This window comes from Panicum hallii, chromosome 3 (genome assembly GCF_002211085.1).
Source record: "Panicum hallii strain FIL2 chromosome 3, PHallii_v3.1, whole genome shotgun sequence".
In the NCBI taxonomy this organism is placed as follows: Eukaryota; Viridiplantae; Streptophyta; class Magnoliopsida; order Poales; family Poaceae; genus Panicum; species Panicum hallii.
In genome coordinates, this window is record NC_038044.1 from 36081582 (window position 1) to 36102235 (window position 20654).

Sequence of the window (20654 nt, forward strand, 5' to 3'; positions counted from 1 at the left end):
GTTTACAGCGGAAGGAACATAAACATGCGACTACGCACATCGCAAGTGTTGACACCGTACTCAGCCCAAAGCTTGGTGTCACTCAGGAGGGTCAATGCTAGCCGGGGACGGATCCCACTCCACGGACTAGCCAAACGGAACAGAAGTTGGCCATGCAGGGCTATCCGTGGGGTTCTCGAAGGTCATTCCTGAAAGACAGACTAGCAAGACTGAGTATACTAATACTCAGTAAGACTTACCCGCTTCGTGGTATACTTAGCCAGGTAACTAGACTCATGAAGGCATTGAAAAGGTTCTGGGTTCAATTTCAGCTGAAAAGCAATAAAGAGTATGATCTACTTTCAAATTTTAGCTTTCAAATTCTACTTGATTAGCCATTTTAGGTAAGCACCTACACTAGACAAACAAGGTAGAGATTAACATTCATCAAGATTATTCCATCAATAGTTACACTTCTTACTCTATGTGGCAGAAGGAATAAGCAGTCTCAATCTCCATGAGAAACGGATGATTCTGAATCGAATTTCCAAACCTTGCAAGGCAAACCTAACTCACACGCTTGGAATATCCAATGATAATTCCGAAGCAGCCATTTGCCTTTCATTCCGACTCGTGGAATAGGGCCACCACAGGCGATTGTAGGACCGTACGCACACCAATTGTGCAGGACATACGTCTGTAGCGTGACTACATGACCATACTCCTGTCCGCTGTGCGGAACGTACTCCCGCACGTCGGTGCATGAGAAAAACCAAATTACGAGTGGTGGGAGGTATGTCCACTCCTCGAGCCGATTGGTTACTAGGCTTACCGCTTTACCATATTTCACGGCATGCGGCTAGTACTTTCAAACGCTTAGCCACCACTACCACACGCTACGACCTTATCAACTTTTATCAACATAGACAGGGTAACCTTTCCGAGTCACGATATTGCACATGCCCCCGTCCATCATCCTTATAGTGATTGCAAGATAGTAAACATTCAACTCCTATATCGCGCGAGTGACAGGAAATCACTCAACTTCTGTCGGTCCTATTAGTGGAGCATCTATGCGATAAGGACTTGGGTACAATACATTGGATTCCTAGAATTTATGCATCTAGGGTTTTATTTCAACTCCTAGACGTAATGCAAAATATATAATATATAAGTAAAATTGTAATAAATTGAAATACTGGGGTATGCATCGGGGCTTGCCTTCTTGAGTGGGGTTGGGGGCAGGAGTGTCAATGATTTCCGAACCTTGGTACGGAGCTTCAGTTAGAGTCTCGGCGACATTTATCGGGTCTTCAGAAAACCCTTGGTCTTGTTCCAGGTCTAGCTCGTAGTCTCCGTCGTCGAGCGTTGTTGACTCTACATGATATGCAACGATTTAAGTGAGATGGTTCTCAAGTTAAGGATTTTACTTCATGATAAAGTTGCAATCCAATAAATTAATGAACATACACTCATGTAACAAGGGGGTGGGGTTCCAAACTACTATCTATACTTAGGTTATGTTATTTAAATGGAATTACTTTAAAGTAATTCGACCAGTTTGATTTTTATTTTGAAAACCATAAAGATTCTGACCTTGAATTTTTCTGGATAAGTTTATGTTCGATAAATAAGCTTAGGGTGAATTTTTCATAATTTTCTGGAAATAGAAACTAAAACATTTGAATTTGAATTCAAACTTTAAGTTTAAATTCAAATCCTGAGTAAACAGAATTATAAATTCTTGAAAATTTAATTATGAACTCATTATCAACATATTAGGTTATGGTAAAAAGATCTAAACAAATAAACCTCAGGAACATACTTAATTAAATTCAAACCATTTTTAATTTGATTTGCAAAAGTTTAAAATAACTTATACTACAGAGCAATACTAAGCTTGAAATTTTTACATAAGCTTACTTATGGCCTAAAGAAGCTACATACCAAAAATTACAAGAAAATAAGTTTATATGCACAAGTTATGCATAAGATACTCTTTTACGTTGAGTTTAAAATAGATCAAAATGCATTTAGTTTCAAACCAAACTTTATTAAAAAAAAGTTGTAGATTTATATTTCTAGATTCCAACAAAAATGGTTTGGTAAATTTTTGGATTTTTGTACGCATTCCTATGAATTTTACAAGTTGACAGCTAACACTAGTTTGGGGTCTTGCAGAGAGGTCCTCGGGTTCTTGCACCTGGACCCTCAGAACGGAAATAGAAATCACAAATATGCCCTTGCCAGTACTCAACGATGGCCGGCGTGCCTGTCCGGCATGTTCTTGCCGGCGATGAGGTCCTGGGCAGGGGGAAACAAGCCTAACGTGATCTATGGAGCAAGTAGAGTCTGCTGGTGGGTGATGTGCTCGAGGAGCAGTGGCGGAGCAAGGCCGGCGACGAGAGATGGCGGTGGCCGTGGCGGCGCGTTATCGTTCCCGGCGAGGGGCCGGCGAACAGGGACGGAAGGGGCGCGCATGAGCTTTGTGGGAGTGCGGGGATGCTATTGCAGCACTTAATTGGGCCGGAGATGGGGCAGAGGGAGGTGATCGACGGTGAGGCGGCTCGGATTCTCACCGGCGGCGATGGCAGCACGGCGTTCTTCACGCTGGGATGCTGGAGGGTGGGTGGCGGGAAAGTAGTCGAGGAGCTTATACAGGTTGGTGTGGTGCTCTTGGTGCCCTTGGTCGGGGTGAAGAGGCCCTGTACCGGCGGGTCGACGGCGAGGCCGAACGGGCGGCGAAACAGGAGATTTGTCAGTGCTGCGATCCGGCTGTTCTGGTGGAGGAAATGGAAATTGGTTTGCTTGGTGAGCTTCTGTGGGTTGTGGCAGTGCTGCTGATGCACTAGATTGGGGTCCGGAGGTGGTGGGGGTGGCTGTCGACGGTGGCCAGGGACACCAGCGGAGGTCCGGTGAGGGAGTGAGCTCGGGGAAAAGGAAATGTTATGGACTGGAGGTGCTCGGTTGAGTAGAAATGATCACAGGGTAGCAGCTGAGTAGGCCTTAAGGTTGAAAGAGACACAGCGCGCATGAGCAGGAGCTGGCGACGCCGGCGGCACGCGTGGCAGCTCGGGCGGCGGCAATGCGACGTGGAAGAAACAGGGGCGGGCCAGTGCGGGGTCGAGGAGGCGGCGGCGAGGTAGGGGAGGACGCGTGGAAGGGCTCAGAGAGGCGCGGGGGCGGCGGGAACGCTGCACATGGCCGGCAAAGCGGCGGCGGCAGTCGGGCGCAGAGAGAACAGAGGAGGCCGGGGCTGGAGGAGGAAGAAGGGGGCTGTTTTGTGATTTTCCAAAAGTGTAGGGACCTCACCGAAATGTATAAGTAACTTTCAAACCAGAGCTCAAATGGAAAGGGACCCAAAATCAAAAGTGTAGGGTTTATCTAAATCTACAACTTTGCTTTAAGGTTCATTGGCATAAGAGTTAAGGATTTGGAATTAATATAAAACTTGGCAAAGTTTCTAAACTTTATATAAATCCTATTTAAAAACTACACTACATTTACATCCTATGTGTAGTTTCACCTATATTTGCGATTTAAACACAAGTTTTTGACTTTTGCCAAAACAACCTTTACGTATTTAGATTCCCTTTTCCACTCTCACCCATTTAACACTAAAGGACCTTTATTAATTTACAATTATATAAACAATCCTTTTCCCTTATCATTTAAATTTTCAAACACACTTTCACCTCATTTTGCACACAATTTCATACTAAAATCTAGTATGTAACAATACTAAATACCTGAGTATCACAGCCTTCCCCCTAAAAAGAATCTCGTCCCGAGATTCCGGAACAAGATGGAATTGAACGATCAAATTTGGAGATTGGCTTGAAGGAAGTCTGGGAAATTATGTTGAAGATAAGATTCGGTTTCCCATGTTGCTTCTTCTTCCGTATGATAGTCCACTGAATCTTGAACATCCTGATTGTTTCTCTTCTAGTGCTTCTCTCCTTAGTGTCTAGCACTCTGAGTGGATGTTCTGTATAGGTTAGATCAGATTTAATTTCAATGGTTTGAGAGTCGATGACTTCAGTAGGAACATTAACACACTGCCTAAGTTGAGATACATGGAAGATGTCATGGATGGCCGCTAGTTGAGGAGGAAGTTGAAGACGGTAAGCTACGGGTCCACAGATTTCAAGGAATTCAAAGGGTCCGATGTATCGAGGAGCAAGTTTCCCTTTTACACCGAACCTTTGAACACCTCGGGTAGGTGATACTCGAAGATATACGAAGTCTCTGACTTGAAACTGTAATGGTCTTCTTCATATATCAGCGTAGCTTTTCTGCCGAGATTGGGCTGCCTTTAGATTATTTTGAATAGTCTTCACCTTTTCCTCTGCTTTAGTGACAAGGTCCGGTCCAAAGATTTTACGCTCGCCGGTTTGTGACCAACTCAAAGGAGTTCGGCATCGGCGACCGTACAATGCTTCGAACGGGGCAATTTTGAGACTGGTTTGATAGCTGTTGTTGTAAGAGAATTCTGCCAGTGACAAATATTTATCCCAGTTCTTGTCGTACTGAAGTACACAGGCTCTAAGCATGTCTTCCAAGATTTGATTTACTCTATCTATTTGTCCGTCTGTCTGAGGATGATATGCGGAGCTTCGAATTAACTTAGTTCCAAGAGCATGTTGAAGTTGCTCCCAGAACCGAGCAACGAATTGTGCTCCACGATCAGAAATTATTATCTTCGATACTCCATGGAGACGAACAATTTGATCCAGATAGATTTCCACATACTTTTTGGCATTATATGTAGTATGCACAGGAAGGAAATGTGCAGTCTTGGTCAATCGATCAACGATTACCCAAATGGAGTCATGCCTTAGAGAAGTGTTGGGCAAGCCAATGATAAAATCCATACTGATATCCTCCCATTTCCAAGAGGGAATAGATAGAGGTTGAAGAATACCAGCAGTTTTCAGATGACTGGCTTTGACTCTTTGGCAGATATCACATTCTGAGACATACTTGGCAATCTCTCGTTTCATACGAGTCCACCAGAAGTTCTGTTTCAGATCCTGGTACATCTTCGTACTGCCAGGGTGCATAGAGAATTTAGATAGGTGGGCCTCGTCCAATATCTGTTTACGGAGCTTATGGTCCTTGGGTACAACGATACGTTCGTTGAACCATAAAACTCCTTCTGGATCTACTCGGAAGCACTTATACTTCCCTTCTCCTTGTGTTATCTTCTGCTTAATGATTCTGACCCCTTTATTGCGCTGTTGAGCTAGAACAATGCTATCCCTAAGCGTGGCTTCAACTGAGAGATGGTTCAAGTCACCTTGGGGAATGATTTCTAGATTAAGCTTTCTCATTTCCCAACAAAGAGTTTTATTGAAAGCTTCTACAGATAAGCAAGAACAATATGCCTTGCGACTAAGTGCATCCGCAACGACATTAGCCTTGCCTGGATGATAATGTACTTCCAAGTCATAGTCTTTGATAAGCTCTAACTAGCGTCTTTGCCTCATATTTAGGTCTGCTTGTGTGAAGATGTACTTGAGGCTTTTGTGGTCAGTATAGATATGACACTTCGTACCCATCAGATGATGTCTCCAGATCTTAAGTGCATGGTTGACAGCTGTGAGTTCAAGATCATGGGTGGGGTAGTTCTGTTCATGAGTCCTTAGTGCTCGTGATGCATATGCAATTACTCAGTTGTCTTGCATAAGCACACAACCAAGTCCGGTTCCTGAAGCATCATAGTAGATGTCGAAAGGTTTTGACACATCTGGTTGAGCTAAGACTGGAGCAGTTGTAAGATGGTCTCTGAGAGTGTGGAATGCATCTTCGCATTTTTGGTCCCAAGAGAATTTAACAGCTTTCTTTAGTAGTTCGGTCATAGGTTTGGCTATTCTGGAGAAGTTAGGAATGAAGCGACGATAATAGCCAGCTAGACCAAGAAAACTACGGATCTGATGGACTGATGTTGGAAGTTTCCAATCCATCACTTCTTGTACCTTACTGGGGTCAACAGATATACCGTCACCGGAGATAGTATGGCCCAGAAACTTCACAGTATCTAACCAGAACTCGCACTTAGAGAATTTGGCGTACAAATGGTGGTCTCTTAATCGCTGAAGAATAACATGAAGATGTTTTGCATGATCTTCTGGATTTTTAGAGTAGATCGGAATGTCATCAATAAAGACCACAACAAATTTATCGAGTTCTTGCATGAAGACAGAATTCATGAGATACATGACATATGCTGGGGCATTGGTAAGACCAAACGACATGACTAGGTATTCATATAGAACATATCGAGTGGAGAAGGCCATTTTTGGAATGTCACTTGGCCGGATCTTAATTTGATGATAGCCGGAACGAAGTTCAATTTTAGAGAATACCTTAGCTCTGGCTAACTGATCGAAGAGAATGTCAATGCGGGGTAGAGGATACTTGTTTTTGATAGTCACCGCATTGAGAGGAAGATAATCTATACATAGCCTTAAGCTATTGTCTTTCTTTTTTACAAATAAGGCTGGACAACCCCATGGTGAAGCACTTGGACGAATGTAACCCTTATCAAGGAGGTCTTGAAGTTGGATTTTTAACTCGGCCAGTTCATTAGGTGGCAAACGATAGGGTCTCTTAGAGATGGGGGCAGTGCCAGGTTGGAGTTCTATGATAAACTCAATATCTCGATCTGCGGGCATTCCGGGCAAATCGTCTGGAAAGACATCTGGGTATTCACAGACGATAGGGATATCCTTTAATTTGATCCGTGTTGCAGCATAGGTGCAAGAATTGATGTACTCCCGTTGTGGAAGATAAAGAATGGTAGGTTCGTGCTCAGGTGAATCTATCTCCACAGTTCGGGAGAAGATATCTAATGACACTTGGTGCTGGGTAATCCAATCCATACCTAAGAGAACATCCATTCCTTTTAAATCTAGTAGGAGTAAGTCTATTTTTATCAAATGGCTACCCAGCTCAATTGGCACCTTCCTACAGATTTGACTAGATGAGATTATTCCACCAGGAGTTGTTATCCTATAGGCCCCATTAGTAGGATGGATATCCAAGCCTATTTTAGTCTCACATTTTGCACTGATAAAACTATGGGTGGCACCAGAGTCAAAAAGAACAATCACGGGTTGGTGGTTGATAGAGAAAGTACCCGTCATTATTGGTGTCCCCTCGGGGAGTTCGGAGAGAGTGGTGAGGTTCACCCTTCCCTGGCGGACTTGGACCACTTGCTTCTTGCCCTTGCCCTTGCTGGTTGGGTTGGATGTTTGCCCTTGGAAGGATATTCTAGGTTGAGGGCAATCCTTGATGAAGTGGGACGGGCTGCCGCAGTTGAAACAACAATAGTTGTTATTTGCCTGATTGGCTGGCGGAAAGATCGGTCGTGGACCTTGTTGTTGCTGCTGCTGAGGTTGGGGTGTCGGTAGTCGATTGAATCGTGCCTGCTGGTGTGGTCGAGCTACCCATCTGCCAGGCAAGTTGCTTTGAGGCGGTGCTCGGGTAGTGGTGTTCTGGACCAACCAATATCTTGACGGTTGCGCCGTTGAGGGTCCAGTGGGTGTCTTCCGCTTCTTTTCTACTCTGTGGGCTGAGATGCAGTCCTCTTGGGTGATGGTCATATTGACCAGCTCAATGAAATTGTCGGCCTTTACCAAATTCAATCGTTCCTTAAGTTTGGTGTTCAGGCCTCGACGGAAACGATCTATTTTGCGGGCGTCTGTGTCCGCATGATAACCCGCGTACTAGCACAAGTGGTTGAAGACCTGTGCATATTGCATGACGGTGCGGGTTCCCTGAGTCAGATTTAGAAATTCATTGAGCTTTCGCTCAATGAGTCCTTCGGGGATGTGGTGCGCTCGAAAAGCGGTCCGAAATTCATCCCAGGTGACGACATGACCGGTAGGCTGCATGGCATGATAATGATCCCACCAGATGCGGGCAGTGCCACGGAGTTGTTGGGCTGCAAAGAGCACCTTGTTCCTATCTGAACATGGGGCAGACAATAAGGCGAACTTGGATTCGATGGTATGGAGCCAAGCGTCAGCGTCAAGAGGCTCATCTGCCTTATGGAACAGTGGAGGCTGGGTACCGAGGAAGTCCTGATAACTGGCCGATGGGGGTTCATCTCAGCCTCGAGATTTGTGATGATATTGGCCCATTTGAGCTTGCACAAGCTAGTTGAGGAGTTCAGTTTGTCGGGCCATGACCTCAGCCAGATTTGGCGGGGCTGGTGGCGGTTGCTGGGAACCGCTGGCTTGATCGGGCTGAAAACCTTCCGGAGTTCCGCGAGTAGCTCCAACCATCTGAAACAGAGGAGATATCCATTATCAACCCTATCCTTACTCCTAATTTTAGATGATATACAGTTGCCAACAGGAATGTAATTCGTATGCTCCATTCAATCAACTCATTTCAGATGCAAGGATATTGAGCAAGATGGTAAAACACGAGGTTTAGATTACTACGCAAACACTGGTGGTCCTTACCTCTTACATCAGGGCGCTTTGACTACTACAAGTCATTTCATAAGTACACATGCCACATATAATACAACAAGTGGCTCTAGACCTAGGTAGACTACTCATTACCGATGTCACTCCTTTCTACACTAATTACAACTAGGATGTCACTAACTCGAACGAAACTAATAGTCATCAAAGTTGCCCACGGATGACTGACTGGCCGAAGAGGAATGATGAGGACTAAGAATAGGATCTCCATGCTCAGAATCGAGATCTGAAACTCCCTCAATTTCCTTTGGGTCTTCTTTTTCAGCTTCGGGTGCGAGTACAGCAGGAGGTGCTGGCTGCTGTTGGAGTTCGTTGATTTGAGCATGCGCATCATCAACCTCAAGGATAAGGTCGTGGATTTGTTCTTGGAGAAACTCAATGATCGTGTTGCGTTGGGTGATCATCGCATCACTCTCATTGATCTGGTCTTCTTGGTGAAGAATAGTCTCCTCACGTGCGGTGATGATTTCCTCCTTCTCTGTCACCAAAGCTCGGAGCTGCTCTATCTGGGTAACTTGTCGGTCAGCATTCCTGAAGTGACCTTGCGCGATACTGGTCAACTGACCCATACCGCGACGTAGTAGAAGTTGATAATGTTGCTGAACATTCATGAACCGGGTAGTACCTCAAAGCGTTTCTTCCGCTGAACCTTCCAACCTGTGACTTTCGGGGACAACCCTGAGATTCCACTTAGGATCATTGGTATCTGTTGTAGGGAATAACCCGATAGGCTGTCCTGCAACTTCCCTTGGGTGCGGATTGCAGAAGAGATAGATGGCTTCGAGAGCTGCCGCCTCAATAGTGTCGACTATACGATAGCCCACCACGTTAACTTCGATGGGCTGCCATTGGGAGTGGAAGGGATGTTGAGGAATAGTCATTCTAACTCAACATCGACGAACACCTTCTTCCTGATATTCCACTGCGTCATATTGTGGGGGCTCGGTATAGCAGAACGAACTTAGTGATTCCCAGAGAAGACGAGGAAAACCCTCCCAGTGCAAGGCATTAGTGTGGAGATGCCATACCCTACGCCGAACCATATACTCCCAATATAACCAACCTAAGTTGATATATTGGCAGCATCTCAAGTAGGCCACTGCTTGAGAAACAGCGTTTCGGTTCACATCACCGACGGGAAGGCTAACTCCCCAGTTAGCTGAGGATCCTTACCTTCTTACCTTACCACCGAAGGTGTCATTACAGAAAGTAAAGTTGGGTTATACATGAATTTAAGTTTTGACAGAAAGTAGTGCTGCAAGTCAGGACTATACCCTATGCCCATATATATCAATAGTCACGTGACTGTTCCCTTATAAGTCCCTGGGGCTTTACATTCTAAGCACCATCCTTAATGAATCCAACGTACGTTGAAAATTAGTTTGTTTGGCAAATTTTATCCTTAAAACACTTTTTAAGAGCTACTACAATTGTAAGAGTAAACCTACAGCTCTGCTATCAGCTGTAGCAGAACCGCCTGAATTATTCCGGCTCAAATGCGCTAATCATCGCTATACAGCCGATATTAACTCAACGCACTTCAAACGGAACAACCCATTGGTCTGTCGGGTCTCCGCCCGATACAACCACGGTTCAACAGGATCGAAGCAGGTTTACCTCGCACGAAGGCGAGTTTACAATCACAGCACAGCTCATTAACTTTTAATTTATAGAAACGCAAACATTATTACAAAATTTTTTTCAAACTTAATGTAAATTTATACAAACCGTGTTTAACACGACAAGCTACAAAGCTTGTCCAAGTTTACAGCGGAAGGAACATAAACACGCGACTATGCACGTCGTGAGGGTTGACACCGTACTCAGCCCAAAGCTTGGTGTCACTCAGGAGGGTCAATGCTAGCCGGGGACGGATCCCACTCCACGGACCAGCCAAACGGAACAGAAGTTCGCTATGCAGGGCTATCCGTGGGGTTCTCGAAGGTCATTCCTGAAAGATAGACTAGCAAGACTGAGTATACTAATACTCAGCAAGACTTACCCGCTTCGTAGTATACTTAGCCAGCTAACTAGACTCATGAAGGCATTGAAAAGGTTCTGGATTTAATTTCAGCTGAAAAGCAACAAAGAGTATGATCTACTTTCAAATTTTAGCTTTCAAATTCTACTTGATTAGCCATTCTAGGTAAGCACCTACACTAGATAAGCAAGGTAGAGATTAACATTCATCAAGATTATTCCATCAATAGTTACACTTCTTACTCTATGTGGCAGAAGGAATAAGCAGTCTCAATCTCCATGAGAAATGGACGATTCTGAATCGAATTTCCAAACCTTGCAAGGCAAACCTAACTCACACGCTTGGAATATCCAATGATAATTCCGAAGCAACCGTTTGCCTTTCATTCCGACTCGTGGAACAGGGACACCACAAGCGACTATAGAACCGTACGCACACCAATTGTGCAGGACATACGTCTGTAGCGCGACTACATGACCGTACTCCTGTCCGCTGCGCGGAACGTACTTCCGCATGTTGGTGCATGAGAAAAACCAAATTACGAGTGGTGGGAGGTATGTCCACTCCTCGGGCCGATTGGTTACTAGGCTTACCGTTTTACCATATTTCGCGGCATGTGGCTAGTACTTTCAAACGCTTAGCCACCACTACCACACGCTGCGACCTTATCAACTTTTATCAACATAGATGGGGCAACCTTTCCGAGTCATGATATTGCACATGCCCCCGTCCATCATCCTTATAGTGATTGCAAGATAGTAAACATTCAACTCCTATATCGCGCGAGTGATAGGAAATCACTCGAGTTCTGCCGATCCTATTAGCGGAGCATCTATGCGATAAGGACTCGGGTACAATACATTGGATTCCTAGGATTTATGCATCTAGGGTTTCATTTCAACTCCTAGACGTAATGCAAAATATATAATATATAAGTAAAATTGTAATAAATTGAAATACTGGGGTATGCATCGGGGCTTGCCTTCATGAGTGGGGTTGGAGGCAGGACTTTCAATGATTTCTGAACCTTGGTTCGGAACTTCAGTTAGAGTCTCGGCGACGTTTATCGGGTCTTCAGAAAACCCTTGGTCTTGTTCCAGGACTAGCTCGTAATCTCCGTCGTCGAGCGTTGTTGACCCTGCATGATACGCAACGATTTAAGTGAGATGGTTCTCAAGTTAAGGATTTTACTTCACGATAAAGTTGCAATCCAATAAATTAATGAGCATACACTCATGTAACAAGGGGGGTGGGGTTCCAAACTACTATCTATACTTAGGTTATGTTATTTCAATGGAATTACTTTGAAGTAATTCGACCATTTTGATTTTTATTTTGAAAACCATAAAGATTCTAACCTTGAATTTTTGTGGATAATTTTATTTTCAATAAATAAGCTTAGGGTGAATTTTTCATAATTTTCTGGAAACAGAAACTAAAACATTTGAATTTGAATTCAAACTTTAAGTTTAAATTCAAATCCTGAGTAAACTGAACTATAAATTCTTGAAAATTTAATTATGAACTCACTATCAACATATTAGGTTATGGTAAAAAGATCTAAACAAATAAACCTCAGGAACATGCTTAATTAAATTCAAACCATTTTTAATTTGATTTGCAAAAGTTTAAAATAACTTATACTACAGAGCAATACTAAGCTTGAAATATTTACATAAGCTTACTTATGGCCTAAAGAAGCTACATACCAAAAATTACAAGAAAATAAGTTTATATGCACAAGTTATGCATAAGATACTCTTTTACTTTGAGTTTAAAATAGATCAAAATGCATTTAGTTTCAAACAAAACTTTATTACCAAAAGTTGTAGATTTAGATTTCTAGATTCTAACAAAACTAGTTTGGTAATTTTTGGATCTTTCTACACATTCCTATGAATTTTACAAGTTGACAGCTAACACTAGTTTGGGGTCTTGCAGAGAGGTCCTCGGGTTCTTGCACCTGGGCCCTTAGAACGGAAATAGAAATCACAAATATGCCCTTGCCAGTACTCGACGACGGCCGGCGTGCCTGTGCGGCACGTTCTTGCCGGCGACGAGGTCCTGGGCAGGGGGAAACAAGCCTAACGTGATCTATGGAGCAAGTAGAGTCTGCTGGTGGGTGATGTGCTCGAGGAGCAATGGCGGAGCAAGGCCGGCGACGAGAGATGGTGGCGGCCGTGGCGGCGCGTTATTGTTCCCGGTGAGGGGCCGACGAACAGGGATGGAAGGGGCGTGCATGAGCTTTGTGGGAGTGCGGGGATGCTATTGCAGTACTTAATTAGACCGGAGATGGGGCAGAGGGAGGTGATCGATGGTGGGGCGGCTCGGGTTCTCACCGGGGGTGATGGCTGTGACATCCAGGTACTTAGAAAACAGGGACACTAGGTTTTGGTACGGTATACGTGTGCTTATTTGTATGCTTGCTAAGGAGTATGGGGGTAGTATAAAAGGTTAGGGATATATCTGTAATTTCTATAAAATATAGGCTCTTAAGTGTTACTTGAGTTAAATAGAAGGTAGCACTAGAACCTAGGAGAAAAATCATGTTATGTGTTTAATTTTTATCTTTATAGTGAGAAAAGTGAGAAAGGGAGGTTAAATTTTAAGAACAATGGGTTTATGGTAGAAAGCTAGGGATCTATGTGTAATTAGAACAATAACTATAGGGCTTTTATGTAAAGTAAATGATGTATAAAAGTAACTTTTGTGTCTACTTGAGTACTAATGTGTAGGAATGCAAGTCATCATGACCTTCTGTAAATTTTTGCAAATGTGTACAAAATTTGATCAAATTCAACTTGGTAAGGATCAAGGTAATTCAAATTTACCTTTATGCAAAACCTATCTTGTAAATCTGTAAACTTTGAGCTTTTGAATTTCAGCCCTAAAGCATTTTTGTAGAGTTTGAAAAACTCTACAACTTTGATTTTGTGCACTTTTTCATTTGAGCTTTGGATCAACGGGGATTTTTGCTTTACAGTGAGGCCCCTAGATCTTTTTAGTTGTACATATGAACCCTTAGACGTTTCTTCACTCTCTTCTCCTTCCCTGAGCCTCTCTGCTCCCCTGCTCTGCTCTGCCGCCGCCACAGTTCCTCCCCCGGCCGCCGCCGTGCAGTGCGCTGCCTCCACCTCCTGCTCGTCCTCTCCACGCGTCGCCCGGTCCTCCTCCCGGTGCCGGCACTACCCTTGCTGGCTGTCCCGTGCCCCGCCACATCGGCAGACACTTCCCGCATGGCCGCCACGTCCCTCCGACGAGCTCCTGTCGCCGCCCTTTAGCCCCTCTTCAATTGCTTACGCCCAGAGCTGTGCGACACCATCTTCTATCCATCCCGTCACCACCCAGGCCATCCTCGCTTCTACCTTCACCGGAATTTGGCATTCTGTCCTGGTTCCGAGCGCCGCCACCGACCGGCTCCGGTGGGCAGCCTCCTCTCGACCCTTTGGGTCTGTTCTAGGTGGGTTGGGGGAGCAAGGGCGGGTGGTAGATCGTGGTAAGGTAAGAGTAGCGCCTGCTTCAAGGTCTGGACGGCCGGAACGCGCCCTCCCGCCATGGCCGAGCCGCGGCCATGGGGCGCCGCCGTTGAGCCGCGGGCTCCGGCCGTCTCGAGGCATGGCTAGGGTTGTGGCTTGCTCAGGGAGCGTTGGCGATGCTCCCTGGCCGCCCAATTAGGAGCCCCGTGGTCCTGGTGCCTCGGCCGCCGTAGCCGAACTAGGCCTCGCCGCCGGCCATGGTGTTCCGCATCTACGGGGGGATTAGAGAAGAAGGGGTGGAGCGGGGATGTTTGGTGCCGGTCTGCGCGTGAGGGACATCGTGCAACCGGGGTCGCTCGGGCACAAGATCGCCGGCGGGAGCGGGACACCGCGCTGCCCCGGCGCTCGGCCTGTGGCCGTGAGCAGAGGAAGGGAGGGGAAAGGAAGAAGAAGCAAGAGGCCCCACCTGTAAGAGAGAGAGAAAGAGAGAGAGAGCCGCGAGGGAGGGTAGCTCTGTTAAGAAGAAATGTTGCCAAGGGGTTTTCTGCAAAAGACTTTTGTTTGACTTCTTTTCTTTAGCTGAAACATGTTTAATTCCGTATAAATTGTAGAAAAATGCAAAAATTGCAAAACTAGTTTCGTTAGAAACTAGATTTTCAACCCTACAACTTTTGTTAATAAAGTTTAATGTGAAACTAAATGCTTTTATGTCTTTTTCAAGTCTAAAGTTAAAGGGTATTCTTGTGTGTAACTATTACATCTTAACTTTGTTACTTATGATTTTCGGGATGTAATTTCTTGAAGTCTTATGTGATCTTGTGTTAAAATTTTACACTTGACTTTGTTTGGTAATATAAGGTTCTTTTAAGTTTGAACATTTCAAATTTAAAAATGTTTTAAGGTGGATTAAGCATACTCTTAAAACCTAAGTGGTTAAGATCTTTTTACCCTACTCTAATGTGTTGATGTTTAATGTATAACTAGATTTACAAAATCTTAAGATCCTTTTTGCCTCAGGTGTGATTTTAAACTTGAAATTGAAATTCAAATGCAAATGTTATGATTCCTGTTGACGATAAATTCAGTAGTATGATCATGACTTGTTTATAAGTAGTAATTCAAGTCTAAACCCTTTGTTTCATGAACTCTTGTGTGTTGACTTGTTTAGCTTGCAACCTTGTTGTAACACAAGATCTTCAGTATAAAGTTCATCTCATTTATTTTATTGCATATCATATAGAATCAACAACGCTTGACGACGGAGATTACGAGTTGGTCTTAGGACAAGACCAAGGGTTTTCTGAAGACCCAACACAAGCCGTCGAGGAACTAATTGAAGCCCCGAACCAAAGTTCGGAAGTCTCTGACACTCCTGCCCCCAACCCCACTCAAGAAGGCAAGCCCCGGTGCATATCCCAGTATTTCAATCTATTACAATTCCATTATTATATTATATATCTTGCATTACGTCTAGGAGTTGAAATGAAACCCTAGTTGCATAAGATCTTAGGAATCCAATGTATTGTACCTGAGTCCTTATCGCTTAGATGCTCTGCTAAATAGGGCCGGTAAAAGTCGGGTGATTTCCTATCACTCGCGCGATATAGGAGTTGCTTGTTTACAATTCTGCAACCACTATAAGGATGATGGACAGGGTCATGTGTTGTATCATGACCTGAAGGTTTACCCTGTCTGTTTTGTCAAAAGTGGTTAAGGTCGAAATGTGTGGTAGTGGTGGCTAAGCGTTTGAAAGTACTAGCCACATACCGCGAAATATGGTAAGTGGTAAGCCTAGTACCCGAATGGCCCGGCAAATGGATGCGTTTCCACCACTCGACTTTTATTTTATGTTTACACGCACCGACGTGTAGGAGTACGTTCTGCAAGGCAGACAGGAATACGGGTTTTGTACTCGCGCTATAGACGTATGTCCTGCACAATTGGTGTGCGTACGGTCCTGCAGTCGCTTGTGGTGGCTCTGATCCATAACTCGGAATATGAGTGAAACGGTTGCTTCGGAACGCCCTGTTGGTATTCCAAGCGTGTGTGTTAGGTTTACCTTGCAAGGTTGAATCTTGATTCAGGAATCGTCCGCCTCTCACGATGAATGAGACTACTTATCCCTTCTGCCACATCGAGTAAAAAAGTGTAATTGTTGATGGAATAATCTTATGGATGATAATCTATATCTTGCTTGCTTAGTGTAGGTGCTAACCTAGAATGTATAATCAACTAGAATGTGAAAGCTAAAATGTGAAAGTAGTTCATACTCTTTGTTGCTTTTCAGCTAAAAATAAACCTAGAACCTTTGAAATGCCTTCATGAGTCTAGTTATGGGCTAAAGTATACCCAAGCTCGGGTAAGCCTTGCTGAGTATTAGAGTACTCAGCCTTGCTAGTATCGGTTTTAGGTTTAACCTTCGAGGATCCCACGGACAACCCTGTGTGGCCCACGTCCGTTCCTTTTGGCTGGTCCATGGAGTGGGACCCGTCCCCGGCTGGCAGTGACCCTCCAGAGTGACACCAGGCCTTGGGCTAAGCATGGTGTCCACCTTCGAGATGTGTGTAGTCGCGTAACCTTTTCTTTCTGCTGTAAGTTTGGACAAGCTGTTCCGCTTGTCAATTTGAACACGGTTGTATAAGATTACTTACGCTTAAAGCTGGTTTGTAATAATGTCTGACTATCTGTAAATTAAAAGTTGATGAGTTGTTCTGTGATTGTAAACTCGCCTTCGTGCGAGGTAAACCTGCTTCGATCCTGTTGAACCGTGGTTGTATCAGGCGGAGACCTGATAGACCAATGGATTATTCTGTTTGAAGTGCGTTGAGATAATAAGAGCTGCATAGTGATCATTAGCGTACTTGAGCCGGAATAGTTCAGGCGGTTCTGCCACAATGGCGGCACGACGTTATGCAGGCTGGGATGCTGGAGGGTGGCGGGAAAGTAGTCGAGGAGCTTCTACAGGTTGGTGTGGTGCTGTTGGTGCCCTTGGTCGGGGTGAAGAGGCCCTGTACCGGCTGGTCGACGGCGAGGCCGAACGGGCGGCGGAACAGGAGCTTCGTCGGCGCTGCGGTTCGGCTGTTCTGGTGGAGGAAATGGAAAATGGTTTGGTTGGTGAGCTTCTGTGGGTCATGGCAGTGCTGCTGATGCACTGGATCGGGGTCCGGAGGTGGTGGGGGTGGCTGTCGATGGTGGCCAGGGATGGCGGCGGAGGTCCGGTGAGGGAGTGAGCTCGGGGAAAAGGAAATGCTGTGGACTGGAGGTGCTCGGTTGAGTAGAAATGATCACAGGGTAGCAGCTGAGTAGGCCTTAAGGTTGAAAGAGACATAGCGTGCACAAGCAGGAGCTGGCGACACCGACGGCGCGCGAGGCAGCTCGGGCGGCGGCGGTGCAACGTGCAAGAAACAGGGGCGGGCCAGCGCGGGGTCGGGGAGGCGGCGGCGAGGCAGGGGAGGACGCGTGGAAGGGCTCAGAGCGGCACGGGGGCGGCGGGAGCACTGCACATGGCCAGCAAAGCGGCGACGGCAGTCGAGCGCGGAGAGAACAGAGGAGGCCGGGGCTGGAGGAGGAAGAAGGGGGCTGTTTTGTGATTTTCCAAAAGTGTAGGGACCTCACTGAAATGTGTAAGTAACATTCAAACTAGAGCTCAAATGGAAATGGACCCAAAAGCAAAAGTGTAGGGTTTATCTAAATCTACAACTTTGCTTTAAGGTTCATTGGCATAAGAGTTAAGGATTTGGAATTAATATAAAACTTGGCAAAGTTTCTAAACTTTATATAAATCCTATTTAAAAACTACACTACATTTACATCCTATGTGTAGTTTCACCTATATTTGCGATTTAAACACAAGTTTTTAACTTTTGCCAAAACAACCTTTACGTATTTAGATTCCCTTTCCCACTCTCACCCATTTAACACTAAAGGACCTTTATTAATTTATAATTATATAGACAATCCTTTTTCCTTATCATTTAAATTTTCAAACACACTTTCACCTCGTTTTGCACACAATTTCATACTAAAATCTAGTATGTAACAATACTAAATACCTAAGTATCACAATGAGGCTCGGGGGGTGATGGGTCGGGCAGTGTCGTGTCCTCCTCGGGGGCTGGCGGCTCGGGGGCTGCAGTAGCCGAGACGGGCTTTGGCTTAAACCTCATGTCAGTGACAGACCTAATGAAGCAGAATCAGTTATATTATTACACAAGTCGAAAAGAACAGGGTATGCATTATGCCAAAAGGATCTACACTTACAGCGAAGATTTCTTCATGACAGCTTTCTTTATTCTTAGGGCTTGTGGTATTTCAACCATGGTACTCGTTGCCGGTGGCGAGGTCACACCAGCTGGTTGCACGGTGCCCGCCACGACAATGGTCACCATCCCTGCTGAAGTAGTCGATGGGTCCGTCCCAGCAGTTTCTGCGGCATCATCTGCTGGAACATCCTTCCCAGTGAATTCGGTCCCGACCACCTTTTGGCGCTTGGGGTAGGGAGGAGAAGCAGAAGGACTGTAAAAACAACAACGTTAGCATGTAACAACTCTGATATTTGACAATTCACCATGGCAGCAACTTCATACCTGGGGGCTTCGACTACATGCGCACTCCATTTACGCACTACCCGACAACCCCGAGGGACCAATGGCAAAACTTCAGTCAACTCCACAGATGGTCCGGGGGAGTTGTTCCTTTTCGCCTTACCTTCGGTTTCCCTTTCCGCCAGGGGGCTCCCACTCTCGGTCGTTTTGTCGCTTGGCTGAGCTTCGGATGCTTGAGCCTTTTTTGCTTCTGCCGCGGCGCTAGGAAGAAGGTGGTCTGGTCAAGGGATGTCGGGTTATGGTGGATAGCTCTGGTACAACTCTGTGTGTCCCTGCAGAGGATTTTCAGTTAGTGGTTGCAGCGCAACAGAATTTATTCCGAAACTAGTCGAACACTTACCGGCTTTGGAGGATTTTGTGCACAAAACAACTCCGGGACGTAGGGAACTGCATTCACATCCAGCAGCACTCGCTTGACCCGGATGAGCGCGGCATCATCAGTCAGCTCCTTTGTGCACATTCGAGATGGATCTTCAGCGCCCATGTACTCGAAGCCTAGCGTATGGCACTGTTGGATTGGCTGGATCCGGCGTTTGAAGAAGGACAACATTACAGATGTGCTAGTCACTCCCATTTCCTTATGGGCTACTATGGTGTCCAACAACTCGTCGACTTGATCCATGTCCCCCTGGAGAGTTCGGTATTCCACTCCGACCTTACAACAAGCGGTTTATTTGACCTTTCAGGGAGTTGGGGGCATGGTTTCCGATGTAGAACCAATGATTTTTCCACCCAGGAATGTTAGAGGGGAATTTGTAGGAAAGGTATCTATCACCGGCTTGTTGTCTAAGCTGGATGCCGGCGCCCCCTACAACGGATGGATTTTTGGAGGTGGGTTGTGGCTTTACTCGAAAAAGAAAGTGGAAAAGATCCCAATGGGGTTCAATTCCAAGAAAAGCTTCACAAAAGTGAATGAAGATAGCAATGTGGCAAATCGAATTCGGGTTGAGGTGATGGAGCTCAAGCCCATAGAAGTAAAGAAGGCCCCGGAAGAAAGAGCAAGAGGGGAGGGCCAAACCCCATTCAGCAAAATGGTAAAATGAGACGATTTTGTCCACAGTTTCCATAGGAAGAGGTTCGCGAAAAGAGGGGCGCCAGTTGACAAGACTTTTCTCCTAAAGCAAACCCTCGAAAACAAGATTCATGAGTTCATTGTTGGAGAACTTATTGTATGTCCACTCTCCAGATGGCGGCTGCTACTCCTTCCCCTTCCCATCCTTCTCGTGGGATCTCTTAGGCGCCATTTCCAGATCTGCTTGCCACGAGTTGCTCGGGGGCTGCGGAGAAAGGGGCGGAGAGATTTGGCTAGTTTGGGGGTTCTCCAAGGGGGTGAAGGTGGAGCGCGGATCTGATTGGGGATTTGGAAATTTCTTAGCGGATTGAAGATTGGAAGCACGGATTTTACCTGGTGTTACCGTGGGGTTAAATAACCAGCGGCCGGTTACAGGTTTACTGTTTCGAAGTTGAAGAGTCATCTCAGGGAATATTCCGAAGATGAGGGGTCGTTTGGTGGATTTTTTAGATAAAATATTCGATTAATCATTTTTTTAGGGTTAATTGTCCCGAAAAAAGGGGTTTTTCGAATTCCAAATCTAACTTTCATCATCTGCACCATCACACCAATTATTTATCATGGGAACATTTTTTCACTGCATGCCATGACCTTTGGATCCTTATTTCCAAACTCGAGAGATTTGGATTCAAGGCTCGGGGGCTGCGGGATACATGGCATCGACTACTTATTTTTTGAATTTATTTGAAAAGTAAGGAAGATTCAAGACTAATGTGACCCTCAGCCTGATTCTCCAATTCAACCTAAGGCTCGGGGGCTACTCCATATGAAGTGCGATTTTTCAATCGCACACCATACCAAAGAAGTAATTTGGGGCATGAGCACCTCATAGCTTCGATGCAGCCAAGAAAGTACTCGAAGAACTTCAAGACGGAGCTTCAAAAGAAGCCGAAGACTACTTCGAAAGTACTCGAGGAGCCTGCAGAACTCAGCTAAGAAGTGCTCGGGGGCTTGTCAGACCCAGGACTATGGGACTGTGTATATAACGTAGTTCATACAGGATTAGGGGATAGGACTTGTCCTACACCTTATCTGTGTTGTACT